Source organism: Bos indicus, chromosome 27 (genome assembly GCF_029378745.1).
Source record: "Bos indicus isolate NIAB-ARS_2022 breed Sahiwal x Tharparkar chromosome 27, NIAB-ARS_B.indTharparkar_mat_pri_1.0, whole genome shotgun sequence".
In the NCBI taxonomy this organism is placed as follows: Eukaryota; Metazoa; Chordata; class Mammalia; order Artiodactyla; family Bovidae; genus Bos; species Bos indicus.
Window position 1 is genome coordinate 41323335 of NC_091786.1, and position 21919 is coordinate 41345253.

Here is a 21919-nt window from a genome sequence, read left to right on the forward strand (position 1 = left end):
ATTTGGGGAACACAAGATATTTGTAGCAAGACTATTTATTTATTCTCAGTGAAAGGCTTCTAGAGCTCTGGATACAGGTCCCTCAGTCACTCCATAGGACAGCTTCTGAGGGTCCTTTTGAGGTCCCAGGAAAGATCTCTAGTTCAAGGCCTGCCTCCCCCAGAGGCAGTTTTAGCATCTTAGACCTCTTCTGTCCGATTAAGTTTATTCATGACATAGACCAGCTAGAATAAGCCAAAATATTTCCACTTCCCATATACATAAACAAAGGCCATGGGTGTTTTCTTACTTGGGATTCTTATTTGCAAGCCTCAGAGGCTGCCTCTGGTTTATATAACAGCAACGGAGTTCATGAAAACATACTGGATCTCCCAGCATCCTTGTCAGGAATGGAGACCCACATCCGAGCTAAGCTTCCAGGATCAGCGCCCAAAAGGCTGCAGCAGAGCTGGCCTGGTGAGGAGCGCAGGACCCCTCCAGGGCCACCGGTCAGTGCTACCCCATGGACGGAAACTCAGGCTCACAGTTCCGGCCACCCCAAAGCCGGAAGCCGCTGCTGTCTCCACGGCGGAGCGAGATGGCATTGCCTCCTCGAGACCCTCACTCCCAGGTGGAGGTCTCATATTCAACGCCTCTGACTGGTGGCACGGAAGCACGTACACCAGCCATGACGGAAGCTAAGAAAGAACGTTCTGGGTTCCCCCGATGGCCTACACATTCAGAAATCGTAACGATGTCTGCTTGATGGTCTGTGGTGTTTTGCTTAAGGAACTTTCTGTCTGGTAATGACTTATGGAATCTCAGAACTTCAGTGACTGCCAATTTCTAAGTACATGATTGATGATATTTTTAACTCTCCAGAAAAAAGCATGAAATTGCACCATCTGCTTTGCTCTTTTGTCCCTGGTGGGCAATCACAGAGTCCCCGTGATTCAGAGGAGACAGAGGTGGGGTCTTTTTCTGAGGCTGCCTATTTTATATCCACTTCCCACATCACTTAGAAGGCGTTGGGTCACCAGCAATGTCCCATTCAGCCATTTGAAGGAAGAGGTTGGTGTAGAAGAGCCGTGCTATGGTGAAAACCCACTTTCCAGGGATTCTCAGGTCCTGGAGTCTCGAGGGGAGGGTTCTTGGGGAAAGGTCACAGGCTTGATTGGACGCCAGGTGGGTGACGACAGCCATGTTGCTCCCGCACCAGCTGCTGTGTTCCGAAGCTGTCTTCAGAGAATTTCTACTACATTGGAGAGGGATTTGAGAGCGTGAAGTCAGGCTAGTTTTTTTTTTCCTCTTCTTGTTAGCAATTTGCGACATTTGCTTTCTACCCTGGGACCTTCAGCTTCAGAGCACACCATCTCTCTGCACACTTAAAATCTATTTTTACGTAGGAACCTTAAGATACCTGGTGGGAGTGAGGTGGGTGGTAAGTGGCAGGGGGAAGAGAGAGAAAGCTGTGGGGATTTTTTTTTTCTTCCTTGAAAACAATTTAAAGCAATTTTATTCATCTTGGGGCATATTACTATTATCATCATTATTACCAATATTACACTTTTTTTTTTTTTTTACCTTAGAAACTGGAGTTCAGAGGTGATCATCAATTTAAGTTGTAAGATGTTTTTCACAGGAGGGCTTCAGATACTTGGGGAATTTTTGCTTTATTCCTGATTTAACTAAGCTTATTTTTTGTGGGCTCCTTACATTCTGTCATGTCTGATTGATAGGGGACAGCTGGACCAGGGTGGGTTGTATGGGTGGCTGAGAGGACTTGTGGGATGCACAAGACTTCAGATGCAGATCAGGGACCAATACGATTAGGGTAGGCCTGGATGCAGGAAGGGAGAAGACAGATGGAATGAGGGGTTTGACAGAAGAGACGCTGCCCTGCCACTCATTTTCCTAAGAGGAAATCTCCCTGTCTTCCTTTTTCAGAACACTGACATGGAAAGTCAATGTTTATCCGAAGTTACAGGGAAGTAGAGGGCTTTGCGCAAAACATATGTTTACATTCCTAAGAAATACACTGAATCCAGATGGAAATGAGAAAATGTGTTACCTAATGAGGCCATCCATGAAACAGGAGTTAGGAGTCGGAATAAGCTTCTACTCTGGAGACTTTTAAGAGGAGGAAGCTACCAAATGAGCCGCTGAACTGATGGGTGGCACACGAAGAGCTCAAGATTGTATCCTATGATATTTAGGAACTTAGTACATGATAAATCTACTATTCCAATTCATTGGTTATTACACTAGATGCCTATCCATCTGGAAGAAATAAAAGTATACCCCTTCCTTACACCACATGTGTACTAAAATAACAGACAGGTTAAAGATCTAATATTTTAAAATGAAAGTATAAAGAGAAAGCATAGACAACAAGGTGAGTGACACAGAAATAATACAAAAACAAGACTTCACAGAAGAAGCTGACTAGTGCACATCAAAATGAAAAACTACACAGCAAAGACACTATAAACAGAAATGTTCAAATGCTGGATAGGAGAAACTATTTGCCACCTGTATGATCAATACTCCTGATACATTAAAAGCTGCGATATATTGATAAGCAAAATATAAAAATGAGCAAAAGGTATGCAATACAAATAATGACTAAGCCTACAAAAAATGCTCAGTGTTACTCTAGTTTGGGAAATTAAAAAAAAAAAACAACAACAACAATATGATGAGACGTTTTACAAGGAAAAAAAAAGCAAATTATGGCTTTTTACTTTTTAGTATAATATTTTTTCAAGAAAGGAAGGCAGGTCCAATCTATAGGCATAAATATGTTTTGAAGGATAAGGATACTGAGGAAATACTGAACCAAAAGACAAGAGATTTGATTTTTCTGTTCATGTATCTTTGCAGTGTTTTACTTATACTGATGAGGACATTACTTTTGCGATATAAAAAAGTCCAACAATGAAGCATTGTCTTAAAATTAACTGTTTAAATGAATTAGGACAAATAAAGAGTCAAGAAATATTTCTAGACTCTGGTCTGGCCAATTGATCCACTATGTTGTAACTTTCGTTGACATAAAGACATTTTCAGTGACAATAAATAAACATTTCCACATAATAAATACTTGTTTGTTTATACTAAAAGTAAATATCAGCTTACAGGCTAAGATTCAATAAACGTTCATTTCTTTCAAATCAAAGTAATTTTGACTGTGAGTTCTTCCTCACATGAGGTGTGGGGATATTCTGTCTCCGTTACGATTGGGCCCTGATCTCACCCAAGGTCTCTCCAGACACTTGAGAAATGGCAGCAGTCTGGAGACAGAAGATGTGGGTTGAGATCAGTCTTCCACCCTTTGATGACCCCGGGCATGCAGATGCCATTCTTTGAGCCTTGGGTTCCTCATCTACAATATAGGGTTGGTATCATTGTTCTGGGGGGTTCACAGAGGCATCATGGGATCATGGCTCTTTAATTCAAACCCCAGGGTCCTCATGATCTGGTGAAAATGCTCTGTGCTGAAGCTCAGGGTAACCTAGAACTTGGTGGAATGATCGCCAACTGCAATGTGTGAAGAAAGCCAAGTCTTTGAGAGGATAATGTGTTTACAGTTAAATTTTAGAGAATGGAGCAAGCTGAAGGAAGTGGGGAGGAAAGAGTCACCTGGAATTCAGGTCTCAGCAAGTTAAAGCATCAAACACGTCAGCAGACCTTCCTGGGACAAGATCTCCAAATATCTAAGTCAGCGCTTTCTCCAACAAAACTGTTGGATGGAATGGTTTAATTTATGGTTTTAAATTAAATGATCCTTGCTTTTTGTGCTCATCACAGAAAAATTCTTGCAGAATGACTAAAGACTTCATTAAATATCTTGGATAGCTCTTTAGAGACATGTTTTTCATCCAGATACTTGTCGCAAAAGTCTGAGAAAACAGGGAGATGGTTTATGAAATGTTTAATGAATGTCTGTAACAGCAACGGGTGTGTTTACAGCCACGAATCCATGTCGTTCAGCGAGTGTTTCCTGGATGAGGGGCACCTGGCTACAGTACTTGAATACTGCTTTGTCTATCCTACGGGGACGTGATGTCAGGGGAAGGTAATGTGCTGTTTAGGAAATAAGAGGCTGGTTTTCTCCTAAATCGGTCATTGAACCAGTGACTTTCCCTAGGCCTTTGTTTACTCTCATGGTAAATAAGGCAATTCTACAACCTGACCTGGCATTCAGATCATTAGTTCCTGTTGTCACGTGATAATTGAAGGCGCCAGCTCGTAGAGAGATTTTGGCTTTTGAATTGATTGTCTAGGTGTTGCATTTTGTGTTTCTTGGCAACTTTCAATTTCTGTGTTTCATGGTTTGATTTCAATATCCATGAAATGTAACTTCGTATTGTATGTATTAGAGAATCATTGCTTTTAAACTGAAACTAAACCAATTATCCTAATGATTAACATTTACCTCCTTGATTAGTAATGACTAATAATAAGGATAGCTGAAACATATCCTAAGCTATACTAATCAGCAAGTTGCTTTACTTGAAGCCCTCTTACTCACTGTGACCCCCTAGTGCAAAGGTCAGAAAACCATGCCCCATGGGCCATATCTAATAAGACACTTGTTTTGTGGACAAAGTTTTATCAGAACACAGCCACACTCATTTCTTGACATACTGTCTATAGCTGTGTTCATGCTACATCAACAAATGCGTCACTGAGACAGAGACCTGATGGCCCCCAAAGTCTGAAATATTTCCTATTTGACCCTTTACAGAGAAAGTTTGCCAAACCCTGGACTAATGTATTTCTCACCTTAGTTGGAAGGCCTGCTCTATAGGGGAAAGACTGTATCTCCTGGGCTGACATTTGGGGCCTGACTGGCTCAGCCAATGATGTTCCATTTTCTTCTTCTGTGAAGACTCTATTCCATCCAGTCCATCCCAGTCGCTTGTCTATTCCTTGCAGGTGAAGTATCCTCACCTCCCCACTCCTTGGCTTAAGCATACAGCCAGCAAAGTGGCTACATTAATTCAGAGTCCTTGCCTCTCGAAGTACAGTCCATGAAACAGCAGCACTGATATCATCTGGACATTTGCTAGAATTACAGAATCTCAGGCCCCAACCCAGACGGACTGGATAAGAATTTGTATTTTAATGAGATCCTCAGATGACTTGATACGCTGACCTAGAGCAGTGCTAGCCAACAGAACCTTCTGTGGTGATGGAAATGTTCCCTCTCTGCAATATCCAACATCACAGCCCCTTGTGACCCTTGGGCAACTTACTTGTGGCTAGTTCAACTCAGAGACTCCATTTTTAACTTTTACTTATATTAATTCAGGTTTATAAAGCAGGAAGCCACAGGCAGCTGGTGGCTACCACATGGTAGAGTACAGCTCTAAACCATACCCTGAGAAAAGGATCCCAGGGGGACAGTGGTAGTTCATTTCCGTCAGCCTCCAAAGTCACCTGGAGCATTCCAACACTGGTCTGAGCCTGGAAGAGGAGACGCCTAGAGGGATGTCCCGCAAGGCCCCTGTGGGGTTCTTACGGCTGAACTGCTCAAAGGGTCCCCCAAAGCCTGAGACAGGCAGGGTCATTGACTATGCCTGGAAACTTCAAGGGCCAAATCCTCCCAAGACAACTGTTGGTCCCAGTTAGTAGTTGAGATGTGGAGAGGATCAAGCCTGAGGATTGATCCCAGGGAGGTGGTAGAGGAGGAAATACTTCCATTCAACCATCGTATCCAGCTGAGGGAACCCGTCCAGGAGACAAAGGCTTGCAGGCTCAGACCTGACTCTCCCCTTATCCTAAACACACAGGCCTAAGGACCAGAAGGCTGCAACCACAAGGACCTTTAGAGCTTATCTTACGCAATCTTTTTAATACACGGTTACTACTGCCGAGGCCCTTAGAGGGTGGGCAGGAAGGACGTGCAGGGACTCAGTGAGGGCTGAACTCAGGCCATCTTTTCAGTCTCACAGTTCAGCATGTCCACCTTAAGTAGGAGCAAAGACCCTTCCATCCAGTCTTCTCAGAGTCTGTATCATCACCGATCCTGAGGCCTCCTATCCACCTGATCCCAGGGCTCATTGCCTCATGCCCTTTTCCTCTGAGTCTGGGGTTGCTATTAAAGAAGGAAGAAGGCTTCCTATCTCTCCCAAGAAGAGCCCTGACTGTCATAACCCCAACATTTAGTTTCTTAGAACTTCCTTAACAGATTACCATAAACGTCTTGGCTTAAAACAGCAGAATTGCATTCATCATGGTTCTGGATGTCAAAAGTCCAAAATCAAAGGCTGTGCTTTCCATCAAGTTGCTTCAGGAGATCCTGCCCTTTCTCCCAGCTTCTGGTGTTCCTTGGCTCGTGGTAGCAAAACTCTGCTTCTATCTTCATGGGTCTTCTTCCCCGTGACTCTCTGTATTCTTCTTTCCCACCTCTTAAAGGCTTCTTAGAGTGAACTTAGGACTTATCCGAATGAAAGATAATCTTGTCTTGAGATCCCTGCCTTACTTACACCTGCAAAGATCATATTCAAAGGTAACAGAGTTTAGAACATGGACATTTCTTTCTAAAGCCATGATTCAACTCACTATATCCAGTGTAGGATCCTTTCCAGACAGTCTTCACGCCTTCCCTCATGTGGGTTTCAGCCTCGTTCTCTTCTGTGCTGTCCTGTCTGTCCTGCAAACACCCTGCAGAGGCTCGACAAAGCTTGCTCCCTGGAGCAGGGAAGCTGGAGCGCCCTGAAAGTGCTCTCTGGTTTCCTTTGCTGTGCAAAAGCTTGTAAGTTTGATTAGGTCCCATTTGTTTATTTTTGTCTTTATTTCTATTGCCTTGGGAGACTAACCTAAGAAAGCATTGGTACAATTAGTGTCAGAAAATGTTTTGCCTATGTTCCCTCCTAGGAGTTTTATGGTGTCGTGTCTTGATTTAAGTCTTTGAGCCATTTTGAGTTATTTTTGTGCATTGTATGAGGGTGTGTTATAACTGCGTTGATTTACATGCAGTTGTCTAACTTTCCCAGCACCACTTGTTGAAGAGACTGTGTATTCCCATTACTCCTTGCCTCCTTTGTTGAAGATTAATTGACGGCAGGTGTGTGGGTTTACCTCTCTATTGTGCTCCACTGACTCGTGTGTCTGTTTTATACAATACCACACTGCTCTGATTACTATAGTTTGAGTCTAGGAGAGTTATGCCCCCAGCTTTGTTTTTTTCCCCCCCTCAGTATTACTTGGCAATTCTGATCGTTTCATGGTGCTCTATAAATTTTTGGATTATTTGTCCTAGTTCTGTGAAAATGAAAGATTTCTCTGAATGCTGGTGTTCACTTTATCTGTACACCTTAGAGGCAGGGGAACCTCCAGGGTTCCGCCCCCTCTTTCCTGCTCTGCCTCCCCGCCATATGCCTCTGTGGCACAGTGTCATGTGGAAGCCATCCCTCCCACTGCCCCCTCAGTTTGGTCCTGGTCCCACAGCCCCCACACAGAAAGCGTCTGTACCCACCAGGAGGATGCTGAGAGGATGCCGCATAGTCACCAACGTGATAGGTGCCCTTCCACCGCCCCCCACCTGCACTCCCGGCATTCATAGAACATCTCCAGCCTCTAGAGCTCAGGCCCAGGGAGGGCACACTGACTGTGATTGGGCCAGACTTACACACTCAGCCTTGGGAAACAGCCATAGATTGAGCCAAAGACCTTTCAAGAAGATACGAATTCTGAAGCCTAGAGACAGCAGACTGAGTGGGAAGGGACACTGCCACTGGCCATGAAGCTTTGCCGCTTCTGAGCTGGTGATCCTGTAAGGGTGGCTGCCATGTGGGGCTGCATGCAAGCAAGACAAGCCCGATTACCCAGGACCAACGTGCGGAGGGCTGTGGACATGAGGCCGTGTGGTCTGAGAGCTCAAGAACAAGAGGGAGGCGCCTCATCAGTTGCCACTTTCCTTAGTTCCTACACTGCACTTTGGAAGGTGTCTGTCAGTTTCCCAGTAATCCCCTTTTAAAGTCTGCAAGCTTGAGTGGGTTTCTGCTCTTTGTGACCGATAATCTTCCCCCAAACTTGTCTGGGTTTAAAATCTGTTACACTGTGAAAACCAGCATGGTGGGAAGAGTATCTTATAAGAAAGTTACTCAATTAGTTTGCTATTGAAAGACTAAAGGGCAAAAAGCAACAAGATCCAACGAGCAAATTCTTTCCGGGCCACTGTAATTAAACAGATTGGCATTATGATTTATAAATCAATTGCTTGTGCGTTTTTGTCAATGCAAATTATTCTTCCCCTCCAGAACCTGATCCTTTGTGGATAAGTTGATAAAGTTGTGCTTTTGAATCTGAAATTTGAGGTGACAGCCACAACAATCACAAGGACTTGATTAAGCATCTTGGCAACTCTGCACATTCTCAGTACATCTGCTGCTGGCAGCTTTGCCAGAGCACAGATGAAAACCGGGAGGAAAGAAAGACAGAACGTGCTTGATCCTGGATGAAACTGACCTACCGAAGGCTCAGGCTTAGACTTTTACATTTGGATTATTATTTGGGTTTTGAGGATGCAGGGGGGTTTAGATGCCCCGGCAATATTTTGTCTGTTCGTCATCCTCCTCGGAGCAGAAGATTCAAGGGAGATACTCGGCCATAGTAATGGTAGATATACAAGAGCTCATACTGTACATTTTTTTAACGAAAGAGATTGAATGTCAGAGAAAAATGGCTTGAATTTTTCTTTTCTATAAGTTAGAAAGCATGTGGAGAAGACGGAAATGCCCATTCCGCCTCTTTGTGCCCTCTTTATAAAGTTCACCCACTGGGCAGGTAGCAAGGAGGAGAGAAGGTCTGATACTGCAGTTCTGGCTTTTTCAGGGTGATGTTATGTAAGCAAGTAAGATACATTAAGCTTTCCCTCAGGGCAAATGTATAGCACTTGAGGGAATTTACTCAGCCTTAAATAAATCTTCTAAAAATGGAAGATTTTTAGCCTAACCACTAGAATTGAATTTTCTTTTCCTTTGCTCTCACAATAGTTATGAACATCTTTCTATGAAAAATCTTTGATCTCACTAAAAGTCTTAAAGAAATCTGAACTGATGAGAAAAGCAAAGAGTTAAAAATCCTAAAGACATGAATTCAACTCTTAGTGTTAAACTGAATGTCAGTTTTTTGATATACAAAACTGTAAGGGGAAAGCCTTACTAAGGTGATGAAAATGAAATGAGGTAGCTTTTATCTGTGGTTCCCAATCTCAGGTTCTCATTACAATCACAATTTAAATATAAGAATGCCTGTTCCTGTTCCTGCCCAGTTGACACAGACTTTGTGAGACTAGGCCTGGGAATCAATATATACTTTTAAAACATTTTGGGTTTTAGAATGTTCAGGCAGCCAGTACAGGGCAAGAACAAGGAACCAGTGTTTAAATCATCTTTAACTTGAGATTTTTTTAGAAAAAAAAAAGTGTATGTGTGTGTGTATAGTCTTTCTTGATTAGTTAACCCATACTGAGGGAACAGGCTGCCAGGGCCTACCAGTGGATGAATGTGGGAGTACTTTATCCCATTCACATGTTCTGCTAGCAAGATTGTATCAGGTGGTAATCTCAGCTGACACAGAATATAATGAATGATGTAATTTCAGGTTGGTCCAGTTCAATTCCCATAAAATTACATCAGGAAACTAGAACATTATGACACATTTCTGACTAAACAACAATAGATGGGACTGCAAGAAGATCCAACCAGTCAACCCTGAAGGAAATCCACCCTGAATATTCATTGGAAAGATTGATGCTAAAGCTCCAATACTTGGGCCACCTGATTCAAAGAGCTGAGTCACTGGAAAAGACCCTGATGCTGGGAAAGATTGAAGGCAGGAGAAGGGGGTAGCAGAGAATGAGAAGGTCGGAGGCATCACGGACTGAACTGGAGCAAACTCCGGAAGATAGTGAAGGACAGGGAAGCCTGCAGTCCATGGGGTCACAAAGAGTCTGAAAAGACTTAGTGACTGAACAACAACAAGAAAACTCTTAGGGATACTTCATTTCCATTTGTAAGCAGCTTTTGGCAGGGAAGAGCTCTCTGCAGCAAGCCCCTTTGTCTTGTCACCAACCTTAAACCAGGCACCCTCCACTCATCTCTGGCCCTAGCACACATATTCAATCTTTTGATCACACAATACTTGGCTTAACGTGTTAATTCTTCCTGTAGATCCAACAGAACTAGAACAGAAGTAGACATTTCAAATAGAAATGAACTTCAAGTAGCAATTAACAGGTGACCAGATCTCTTCCCCAGCTCCCCCTTTAGTAATCTTGTGAACAAACTGTGTGAACAAGACATCTAAAGAAAGATCACAAGAAGTGGACCTGCCTGCCTGCAGTTGGGGTGGCGATGACTCGACCACTCATCTCAATGATTAACTTGGATTACTTCCCTTTTTACTTTTGAAAATTTCCATGGCTGAGCAGAATCTTTGAAGATGGTTCTTGGGGGCCATTGAATCCACTATCTCCCCAGGTTGCTCATATTCTGATCAAAAGCAACTTTCCTTTCTACCAACATCTTTGCAAGCAGAGAAGGCAATGGCACCCCACTCCAGTACTCTTGCCTGGAAAATCCTATGGATGGAGGAACCTGGTGGGCTGCAGTCCATGGGGTCGCAAAGAGTCGAACATGACTGAGCGGCTTCACTTTCACTTTTCACTTTCACGCATTGGAGAAGGAAATGGCAACCCACTCCAGTGTTCTTGCCTGGAGAATCCCAGGGACGGGGGAGCCTGCTGGGCTGCCATCTATGGGGTCGCAAAGAGCTGGACATGACTGAAGCGACTTAGCAGCAGCAGTAGCAGACATGCTTCAGTAACACACTGAGGTCATGGGTTGTATTTCTTCACTAAATATGGGATCCTTTTAACACCATAATGTGTGTATGTGTGCTAAGTTGCTTCAATCCTGTCCGGCTCTCTACGACCCCATGGACTATAGCCCACCAGGCTCCTCTTGGATTCTCCAGGCAAGAATACTGGAGTGGGTAGCCATTCCCTTCTCCAGGGGATCTTCCCAACCCAGGTCTCCCACATTGCAGGTGGACTCTTCACGAGATGAGCCACAGTGGCCAGTTTAAAATCTCATGCAGCTCATGCACAGGTGGATTTCTGATCCTATGAAGTCTGCTGACAGTGGGTAGAGCCCCCAGGTTAGACATGAAACGTTTGATGCCATGTTGTTCTTTGCCACACAGTCTTTGACCTCGTATAAAGCAACAGATACACTCATCATGGACCTGAGAAGGGCTATCTGGGGGCTCTAAGTCTAGTTACTCATCACCAGAACTGTATGAGGTCCAACCCAGAGTCATCTTGGTTTGTGATTTCTCTGAACCTTCAAGACCTATAGTTCGCAAGGTGTCCCTAGAACATAGATTACACAGAAAGGAACTGAACTGTGGATCTTGATGAAGTTCTTGTTTTTTCTCTATTACCAAGTTTTAGATGTTTCTGAAGCTTTTTTTTTTTCTCTTTCTCATTTTTACCAAGCCAATAGATTTTTCTTTTTAATACCCTGGGGGGAAAAGCACAGTCATTGTCTTCAGGAATACTGAACTTCTGCATGCACTCTGGCACAGAAATGATTCCAAAAGCAAAGCACAGACTTAAAACTTGCTCATGTCCTGCACATCACACATGATTCACTAATGGTATTTTTGAAGCTTGAAAATTTTAAAAGGAAATTCAAAAACAAAAATAAAATTATTGCCAGAGATATCCATCCATTACTAACAGCTAGTCAGTATACTTACAGGACAATTTGATTCAAGTGAAAAAAGATTTAATTTCATAAATCTATTGTCACCATTCAAGGGATATAAAATACCAGAGCTTGAATTTTCTAAAACAAATAGTTTTATAATTTCAGTTGCTAGGATAAGACTGTGTTTATACAGCCACTTATTACCTCAAAGCAACCTGCAAGTTATTTTACAGCTCTGTTAGTGAATGGATCTGATTAAAAACTCACTGTCATGATAAACACTCCATATTATTCTCACATTTATTTACTGAAGGTGTTACTAGCAAATTACCTAATCGAAACTCCTGTTCCTCTATAAACATCACCTGTGCCTTGACCCTTATCCCAGTGCTTGTAAAATGATTCCATTCTCATGAGCAGTATAGTAATTGCTAAAGGAAAGAAAGAAGGAAGGGAGGGGGTACACAGAGGAAAAGGTGGAAGGGAATGAAAAAGGAGAAAGAGAGAGAAAGAGAGAAAAGGGTAATTGCTGTATTTTCTCAGTTACCTCTTCTAATAACTTGTTAACTTATCTCTAACTTTGTAGTCTCTTTGGTGAACTCTTCAGAAAACACCTTTCTTCCTTACATCTTTGTCCGTGTGACTTTGTTTTTATTCTCTGCCTGATAACATCTCTCAGCGTTCTACACCATCTCCATCTTACATCCAAGGCTTTTTGCTGCCTTTTCCCCCCTGATTTCTATTCAACACTTTCCATTATTAAGTCCTCTTAGCTCCACTACTTGCCCTCAATAAATGACATAATTAATAGACAATCAAACACAAACTCAGGGTAGTCCATCTGACAACGGTATCAGCCTCAGTGATGAATTCCTCAGTTCCTGTGCCCAAATACTTGATATTAAAATACTCAATGTCACAATAGTTTGCAGGTATTTCTAAGACACTGGTCAGCAACAGTCATCTTGTATGACTGTTGGGTTAAAAGCTTAATATCTGAAGCTTAGGCAAAAATGTTTAATGAAACATTATTATGTGCTTACAGAGACCAGACACCCTGCTAGGAGGTGGGAAACGGTGGCAAATAAGAAAGATCCAGACTTTACTCTCAGGAAGTTAACAACCAAGTGTAGGAGACAGACTTTAAGAACCAATTCCTTGATACAGTTATGGGGGTGCAGTTATGGGGGTGCAGTTATGGGGGTTCTGGGCAAACGACAATGCCATGAAAGCTTGTAACCTGACAGCCAAGCCTCCGCTGGTATCATGGAATGTTGCTCCAAGAAACTGCCATTTACACCAAGCCCTGAAGGACAGTTACCAAGTGAAAAGTGAGAAAAGAAGGGTTCCATCTGGAAGAATAGCAAGCCCCCAGGTCCTGTTGAAAGTTAGGAAGGAAGGGATGGTGGATTGGACTATGTGGGAACTGTAGAAACAAAAAGAAATAGAGTATTCAGGAGATGTTTAGGAAATGAAATAAGCAGAAGCAAGTGGCAAATATTTGATTTATTTTCTGAGCTTCTCTGATAGCTCAGTTGGTAAAGAATCCACCTGCAATGCAGAAGACCTGGGTTTGATCCTGGGCTGGGAAGATACCCTGAAGAAGGGAAAGGCTACCCACTCCAGGATTCTGGCCTGGAGAATCCCATGGACTGTATGGTCCATGGAGTCACAGTCAGATGCAACTTTCACTCTTTTTCTTACAGAAATCTTTGTCCACTTTTTATTATTTTTTTCTGTGTTTTATTAAATTTAAATTTTATTTTCTATTGGAGTATAGTTGATTTATAATGCTATGTTAATAGTTTCAAGTGTACGGCAAAGTGATTCAGTTATACATATATATGTATCTATTCTTTTCAGATTCTTCTGAAGTACTCTCTTTTATCAAAGACATATAAACTATGGATTGCCAGCTTTCCAAGAATAAGCACATAACGAAATGTGGAATTTAAGTACTCCTGGAATACTAGAGAACACAGAGATACCTTTTTCTCACCATAGGATCTTGGAAAAATTACTTTTAATTTCTCAGAACACCATTTTTCTTCATCTGTAATGTGAGGATAAAACAATCTATTTCTTTCTGCTACTTAGTAGAATCCTCCTGCTACTTAAACAAGATGGGATGAAAGTGAAGAGAAGTGAAAGTCACCCTGTCATGTCCCACTCTTTGTGGCCCCATGGACCAAACAGTCCATGGATTCTCCAGGCGAGAATACTGGAGTGGGTAGCCTTTCCCTTCTCCAGGGTATCTTCCCAACCCAGGGATCAAAACAGGATCTCCTGCGTTGCAGGCAGATTATTTATCAACTGAGCCACAAGGAAAGCCCAAATAAGATGGTATATTACACTAGAAATGATATTAAGACTTCTGGAATACAATAGGTATAAAAGAAAAGTTAGCTAAGACTTTTATCCTGAGAGTCATCACTGTGAATATAATTATCACATTATAATTTTCCAAGCTGCTTAGGAGCTCCAGGTGGCTAAATGTTGGATCCCCCAGCTTTCGTGTGTGTGCGTGTGTGCACGTGCAAGCTCAGTCGCTCAGTCGTATCTAATTCTTTATGACCCCATGGACTGTAGCCCACCAGGCTCCTCTGTCCATGGGGTTCTCCAAGCAAGAATACTGGTGTGGGTAGCCATTTCCTCCTCCAGGGGAGTTTCCTGACGCAGGGATCGAGCCCCAGTCTCCTGCGGCTTCTGCACTGGCGGGCAGATTCTTTACCACTGAGTCACCTGGGAAGTCCCCAGCATTTATCACATACATTTTCATCCCTGACTCTGGTATTTGGGAATAACTAATTTTGGGAAACTAGAAATCCGGTTGTTTAAAGCCAAGTTTGTGATACATTATTGCGAGCACAACATACGAAATGCTTGGCTGGATGACTCACAAGCTGGAATCAAGACTGTTGAGAGAAATGTCAACAACCTCAGATACGCAGATGATACCACTTTAATGGCAGAAAGTGGAACTAAAGAGTCTCTTGATGAAAGTGGAAGAGGAGAGTGAAAAGCTGGCTTAAAACTCAACATTCAAAAAACGAAGATCTTTGTGCCTGGTCCCATCACTTCATGGCAAATAGATGGGGAAACAATGGAAACAGTGTCAGATTTCATTCTTTTGGTCTCCAAAATCAATGCAGATGAAGACCGCAGCCATCAAATTAAAAGACGCTTGCTCCTTGAAAGAAAAGCTATGACAAACGTAGACAATGTATTAAAAAACAGAGATATCACTTTGCCAGCAGAAGTCCATCTAGTCAGTTTTTCCAGTAGTTATGTACGGATGTGAGAGTTAGACCATAAAGAAGGCTGAGTGCAGAAGAATTGATGCTTTTGAACTGTGGTGTTAGAGAAGACTCTTGAGAGTCCCTTGGACTGCAAGGAGATCCAACCAGTCAATCCTAAAGGAAATCAGTCCTGAATATTCATTAGAAGTACTGATGGTGAAGCTGAAACTCCAATACTTTGGCCACCCGATGCAAAGAACTGACTCATTGGAAAAGATTCTGATGCTGGGAAAGGTTGTGGGCAAAAGAAGGGGATGACAGAGGATGAGATGGTTGGATGGCATCACTGACTTAATGGACATGAGTTTGAGCAAAATCAGGGAGATACTGAAGGACAGGGAAGCCTGGTGTGCTGCAGTTCATGGTGTTCCAAAGAGTCAGACATGACTTAGCCACTAAACAACAATAACAACAACAATATTTGTGAATTCTGGTACATCCCCACATTTTCCTAAAGCATCCGTAGAATTTTGATTTTCATCTTTGCATTTTCAGTCGATGTCAAAAGCTACCAAACATCACAATTTATGGAACTTGTGTAGTGCTAAAAATGTTTCCACTAGAAATTATGCTACTGAATGGGGTTCTTCTTAAAAGATGTAACAGGTCTGAACAAAAAATTTTCAGGATGTATTACTATATTTGGGACTTCCTCAGTCCCAGCAGTAAAGAATCCACCTGTAATACAGGAAATACAGATTTGATCCCTGGTTCAGGAAGATCTCTTAGAGGATACCATGGCAACCCACTACAGTATTCTTGCTGGGAGAATCACATGGACAGATGAGCTTGGCAGGCTACATACAGTCCATAGAGTTGCAAAGAGTTGGGCATGACTCAAGTGACTGAGTACACATTACTATATCTAATGTAAAGATTATGTATACATAATATATGTCACTAGTCTGCTTACATAGTCAAGAGGACAGCTTATGAGAGTTTAAACCAATATACATAGTTTATACTCTTTAAAAGCCATATATATATATAAAATAGTTATGTTTTAATAGGGCTTCTCAGGTGGTACTAGTGGTAAATAACCTACCTGCCAAAGCAGAAGACATAAGAGATGCAGGTTTGATCCCTGGGTAGAAAAGATCCCCTGGAGGAGGGCATGGTAACCCACTCCAGTATTCTTGCCTGAAGAATCCCATGGACAGAGGAGCCTGGCAGCCTATAGTCCATGGAATTGCAAAGAGTCAGTCACAACTGTGGTGACTTAACACAGTACAGCATATATACTTAATAGCACACATTTAGCTATGAAACATTAAACTATCTCATACAGTTACTAAATTATTAAATTATAAGTATTTCATGTATTTTATTTGTAGAAATAAAAACAATAATCACAACTTATATTGGTATTTTATATTCTGAAATTTAATGTTTGAAGTCAGATTCAAGTAAATAAATGCATTTTTGAAATTGAAGAATATACAAAAATTTGTGAATATCCTTTAAAACCAGTGTCTACTACATTATTTTTTCATGCTTTTCTCTACAATGGCCATTTTCACTCCTTTGATTATAGAAAACATATAGCATAATAAAAATAATATATAATTCAATTTAAGAGAGGGGTAAAAATAAACTGGAATACATAAATGTTTATAAAATCATTTGGCTAGGTGAGGATTACCCAACAAAATAATACACTCATTTTGAATATAAGCTATTTCCACAAAACAATAAATTCTGTCTCCTTGCTACGTTTGTAAGCATCCTCCTATGTCCTGTCCACCCAACCCTGCTGCCCAAGCCTATTTTTTTCACAGGTGACCGAGACCTCACCTCTAATTCCCCACAGGCATCAAAAAGCCCATGTTCCACTCAGCCATAAAGAAAAGAACAAAATAATGCCATTTGCAGCAAAATGAATATAATCAGAGATTATCTTCCTAAGTGAAGTCAAAAACAGAAAGACAAACACCATATGACATCACTTACATGTGAACTCTAAAATGTGGCGCAAACGAACCTATCCACGAAGCAGAAAGAGACTCACACAGAGAACAGACTCGTGGTGGCCAGGGGAATGTGGGAAGGAGAGGGACGGATCAGAAGAGTGGGGCTAGTAGTTGCTAACTATTGCATCAGTTCAGTTCAGTCACTCAGTCGTGTCCAATTCTTTGTGACCCCATGGACTGTAGCACGCCAGGCCTCCCTGTCCATCACCAACTCCCAGAGTTTACTCAAACTCATGTCCATTGAGTCGGTGATGTCATCCAACTATCTCATCCTCTGTTGTCCCCTGCTCCTCCCGCCTTCAATCTTTCCCAGCATCAGGGTCTTTTCCATTGAGTCAGGTCTTCGCATCAGGTGGCCAAAGTATTGGTGGCTTTGGCCAATACATCAGGTGGCTGAAGTATCAGCTTCAGCATCAGTCCTTCCAATGAATATTCAGGACTGATTTCCTTTAGGATGGACTGGTTGGATCTCCTCGCAGTCCAAGGGACTCTCAAGAGACTTCTCCAACACCACAGTCAAAAGCATCAATTTTTCCGTGCTCAGCTTTCTTTATAGTCCAACTCTCATGTCAAGAAAGAATAAATAACTTAATGAACAGCACAGAGAAATACATCCAATCTCCTGGGAGAAACCATAATGGAAAAGAAGAGCAAAAAAGAATGTGTGTATAACTGAGTCACTTAGCTGTACAGCAGAAATTAGTACAACATTGTAAACCAGCTATATTTCAATTAAAAAAAAAAATCCCATGTTCCATGCTCACAAGATTCTGGCCTGGGAGGCAGTGGGTGGCGATGGTTATTAATCAGGTAAATGTGTTCCTTACGTAAGATGCATCAGCCAGCTAACATGTGACCCCTCCCAGGTGGCAACATGCACACTCCTCTTTGGGAGAATTCTAAGACATGAAGCTGACGTCACTTTCAGATAATGGGGCAGGCCACAGAAAGAAACACCTGGAGTCACGTAAGTGACAGTCTGGTTCCGGAGAATACTTTGCCTTCTCTTGGAATCTGCATGAGTCTTTGCCATCTTTAGGCCTGAACTGGCTGCCTTCTCCCCTAAGCTCAACCTGCAGGCATCCGCTATTCCCCAGACCACAGACATTCTCTTATGAGCGTGATCCCCAATCCTTATCTCTAAGTTTACCTTCCAGTATGTTCCAGTCTCCAATTTCTTACCACTTGCTGAATATTTCCACATACGTGTCCTACTGGCATTTCAAACCCAGTACGTCTAAAATGGAACAGCCCTTCATTTCCTCATCTTCATTTATTTTGTATTAACAGTATCTCAAGTTTCTAGACAGTTAAGCTCACGTGGTGCGACCACTATGGAAAACAGTATAGAGGTTCCTTTAAAAAGCAACCTCGATGCCCATCAGCAGATGAATGGATAAGAAAGCTGTGGTACATATACACAATGGAGTATTACTCAGCCATTAAAAAGAATACATTTGAATCAGTTCTAATGAGGTGGATGAAACTGGAGCCTATTATACAGAGTGAAGTAAGCCAGAAAGAAAAACACCAATACAGTATACTAACCCATATATATGGAATTTAGAAAGATGGTAACGATAACCCTGTGTACGAGACAGCAAAAGAGACACTGACGTATAGATCAGTCTTATGGACTCTGTGGGAGAGGGAGAGGGTGGGATGATTTGGGAGAATGGCATTGAAACATGTATAATATCATGTATGAAACGAGTCGCCAGTCCAGGTTCGATGCACGATACTGGATGCTTGGGGCTGGTGCACTGGGACAACCCAGAGGGATGGTATGGGGAGGGAGGAGGGTGGAGGGTTCAGGATGGGGAACACATGTATACCTGTGACGGATTCATTTCTATATTTGGCAAAACTGATACAATATTGTAAAGTTTTAAAAATAAAATAAAATAAAAACCACTAAAAACAGAGTTGCCATATGATCTAGCAATTCCACTATTGGGAAAAGAGAGAAACTCTAATTTGAAAAGATATGTGCACCCCAGTGTTCATAGCAGCACAGTTTACAATAGCCAGGATGTGGAAACAACCTCAACACCCATTGACAGATGCATGGATAAAGGAGATGTGCTACATACATGAGCGGAATACGACTCAGTCATAAAAAAGAACAAAATACTGCCATTTGCAGCAGCGTGGATAGACTTAGAGAGTATCATACTAAGTGAAGTAGGTCAAACAGAGAGAGACGAATACCACATATCATTTATATATAGAATCGAAAAAGAAAAAATGATACAAATGAACTTATTTACGAGACAGAAGTGGATTCACAGGCTTTGAAAACAAAGTTACGGTTACCAAAGAGGAAAAGAGGGGGGAGGGGGGATAAATTAGGAGGTTAGGATTAACAAACACACACATTGCTTTATAAGGAAGGAAGCAACAGGGCCCTACTGTATCACACAAGGGGCTGTGTTTAATGCCCTAAAGTACGCCATAATGGGAAAGAATACGAGAAAGAAGACTCGTGTGTGTGTGTGTGTGTGTGTGTGTGTGTGTGCATGTCTGAATCACTTTGCTGTACAGCAGAGACTAACACAACATTGTAAATCAACTACACTCCATTTTCTGAAAAGATTACACATTTATTGCTTCCTCCCTTTCCCCCCTTTTTTTTCTCTCCCACATACATTCAACTGCCAAGAGCATTAATGAAGTTACACACATAGGGGATAGAAAAACACCACCTTAATAAACTCTGGACTGGGAGAGCCTATATGGAATTCTGTGTCTGATTCTAGGTACCTTATTTTAGGTAGATTATGCACAAATGAGAAAGCATCTAGAGATTGGTAAAAATTCAGAGACCATATTACATGGAAACAAGATGCTTATCACAGAGAAGAGAAACACAGAGATGCACTGCGGTTCATGAGATACCAAATTTAGTTTTGAGCACAGCCACCAACATGTAAATTTTCAAAAGAAATATCTGGAACTGGTTACAGGATATACGGCCCTTCACCCAGACTGAGAATGTAAAGGAGTTCAATTATTGACTAAGGATAGAGGAATTGTGAAGCAATTTCTTACAAGAGAGTTATTCTGTCAGTTTTAACCACTCCTTCCAATCCTAAGCCTAGTGTGTGATTTTCAACAGCTCCACGGGGAGACCCCTACATGCACTCCCTACATCTGGGGGGCAGGGGGGTGGTACCTGCCCCCTTCATGGAAAGCTACAGTCCTCTGGGGCTGAGAGGCAGATGTCTAGGAAGTTAACTGTATTCATGGTGAAACGAAGGTCAGAGGTAGGTATGCAAAACCGAACCTGATGACATATTGAAAGGTATTCTGACCAGGGGGGTGATCTATCACTTCCCCAGTAGTCAAAGGCAGCGGTTTTTTAAAAGCAAAGGAGTAAAAGCCCCAACCAGGGGCTATAGCTGAAAGAGAGTTACTGAATTCAAGGAATCACATTAATTAGCTGCATCAAATGAATTGCAGGGGAATCTCTAAATCCTTGTTACTCAAAATATGGTCCATAGCTTAGCATCATCTGTGTCGCCTGGGAGCTTATTAGAAATGCAGAGGCTTAGAGGTCACCCTAGGCCTACTGACTCAGAATCCTGATTTTAATGAGCTCCCCCTGTGATTCATGGGCTCATTAAACTTTGAGACTTAGTAAAAAAAAAAAAAAAAAAAACAAGGACCTACTCCACAGCACGGGGGACTCTGTTAAATATCCTGTGATAAACCATACTGGAAAAGAACATTAGAAAGAATGTGGGGACTTCGCTGGTGGTCCAGTCGTTAAGAATTCACCTTCCAATGCAGGGGATACAGGTTCAAACCCTGGTCAGGGAACTAAGATCCTACATGCCACAGGGCAACTAAGCCCACTCACGGCAAGTACTAAAGCCCGGGCGCCCCGGAGCCCAAGCTCACAACTGGAGAGAAGCCCACAGGCCCAAACAAAAGATCTCACGTGCCACCATGAAGCGCCCGCATGCCGCAACTAAAATCCCATGCAGCCAAATAGATATTTTTTAAAGAATATACATGTATGCATAACTGAGTCACTTTGCTGTACAGCTGAAATTAACACAACACTGTACATAAAGTATATTTGAATAAAAAGCCAAAAACAAACCAAAAAAAAAAACCACCCCCAAATCTTTGAGACTTAGGAGCCAGTATAGGGTGGCACCTGTCAAGTAAGAATGCTCCTGTCTCCCTTAACTTTTCTTCCTCTCCCTGCTTAGAGCTGCTGGTCTGGAAACACCAGGTACACATCGGGGAGGTGAAGACAGAGGAAGAGCCACTCCTCCCAGGCAGGAGATGGGAGGGCGGACTGGAAGACTTCCTTCCAGTGGAAACTGAAGGACCGACGAACTGACTTGACTGGACGCTGTTCCTCTGTTTACAGCTTAACAAGAAGGGGGCAAAAGAGGATGAGACAGTTGGATGGCATCCCTGGCTCAATAAACTTGAGTCTGAGCAAACTCTGGGAAATGTTGAAGCACAGGGAAGCCTGGCGCGCTGCAGAGTCCATGGGGCCCAAAGAGTCAGATACGACAACAGCAGCAACATGCCAAAAAGCTCTGAACAGTGGACAGCTGGCAGCCATGGCTCCGAGACTTTGCTGAACAGAGTATAAGAATCTTCTGTAAATGCCAACAGCTTCTAATCCGAAAAAAGATGTGCATCGTCACGCTCCTAAAATGGTTCCTGTAGACACAGGAGTGACCCTCTGGTCCGGGATGTTACATGGATGCTTTGTCCTTTAGGCGGGAGATGGCGTTTACCTTGACTCCTAGGGCTACGCATTGTGCTGTAATACAGTCATGCCTTCAAGAACCAGTGGAGTCTGGGACTGTCTGCCCCTACGTTAGTGACCAAAACAATGACTGCCGCTTCTTGACTTCTACACCTCGGGCTCTCTTTACATCGTCCCATCTCGTCCCTTGAAGTCAGCTTGTGAGCTATG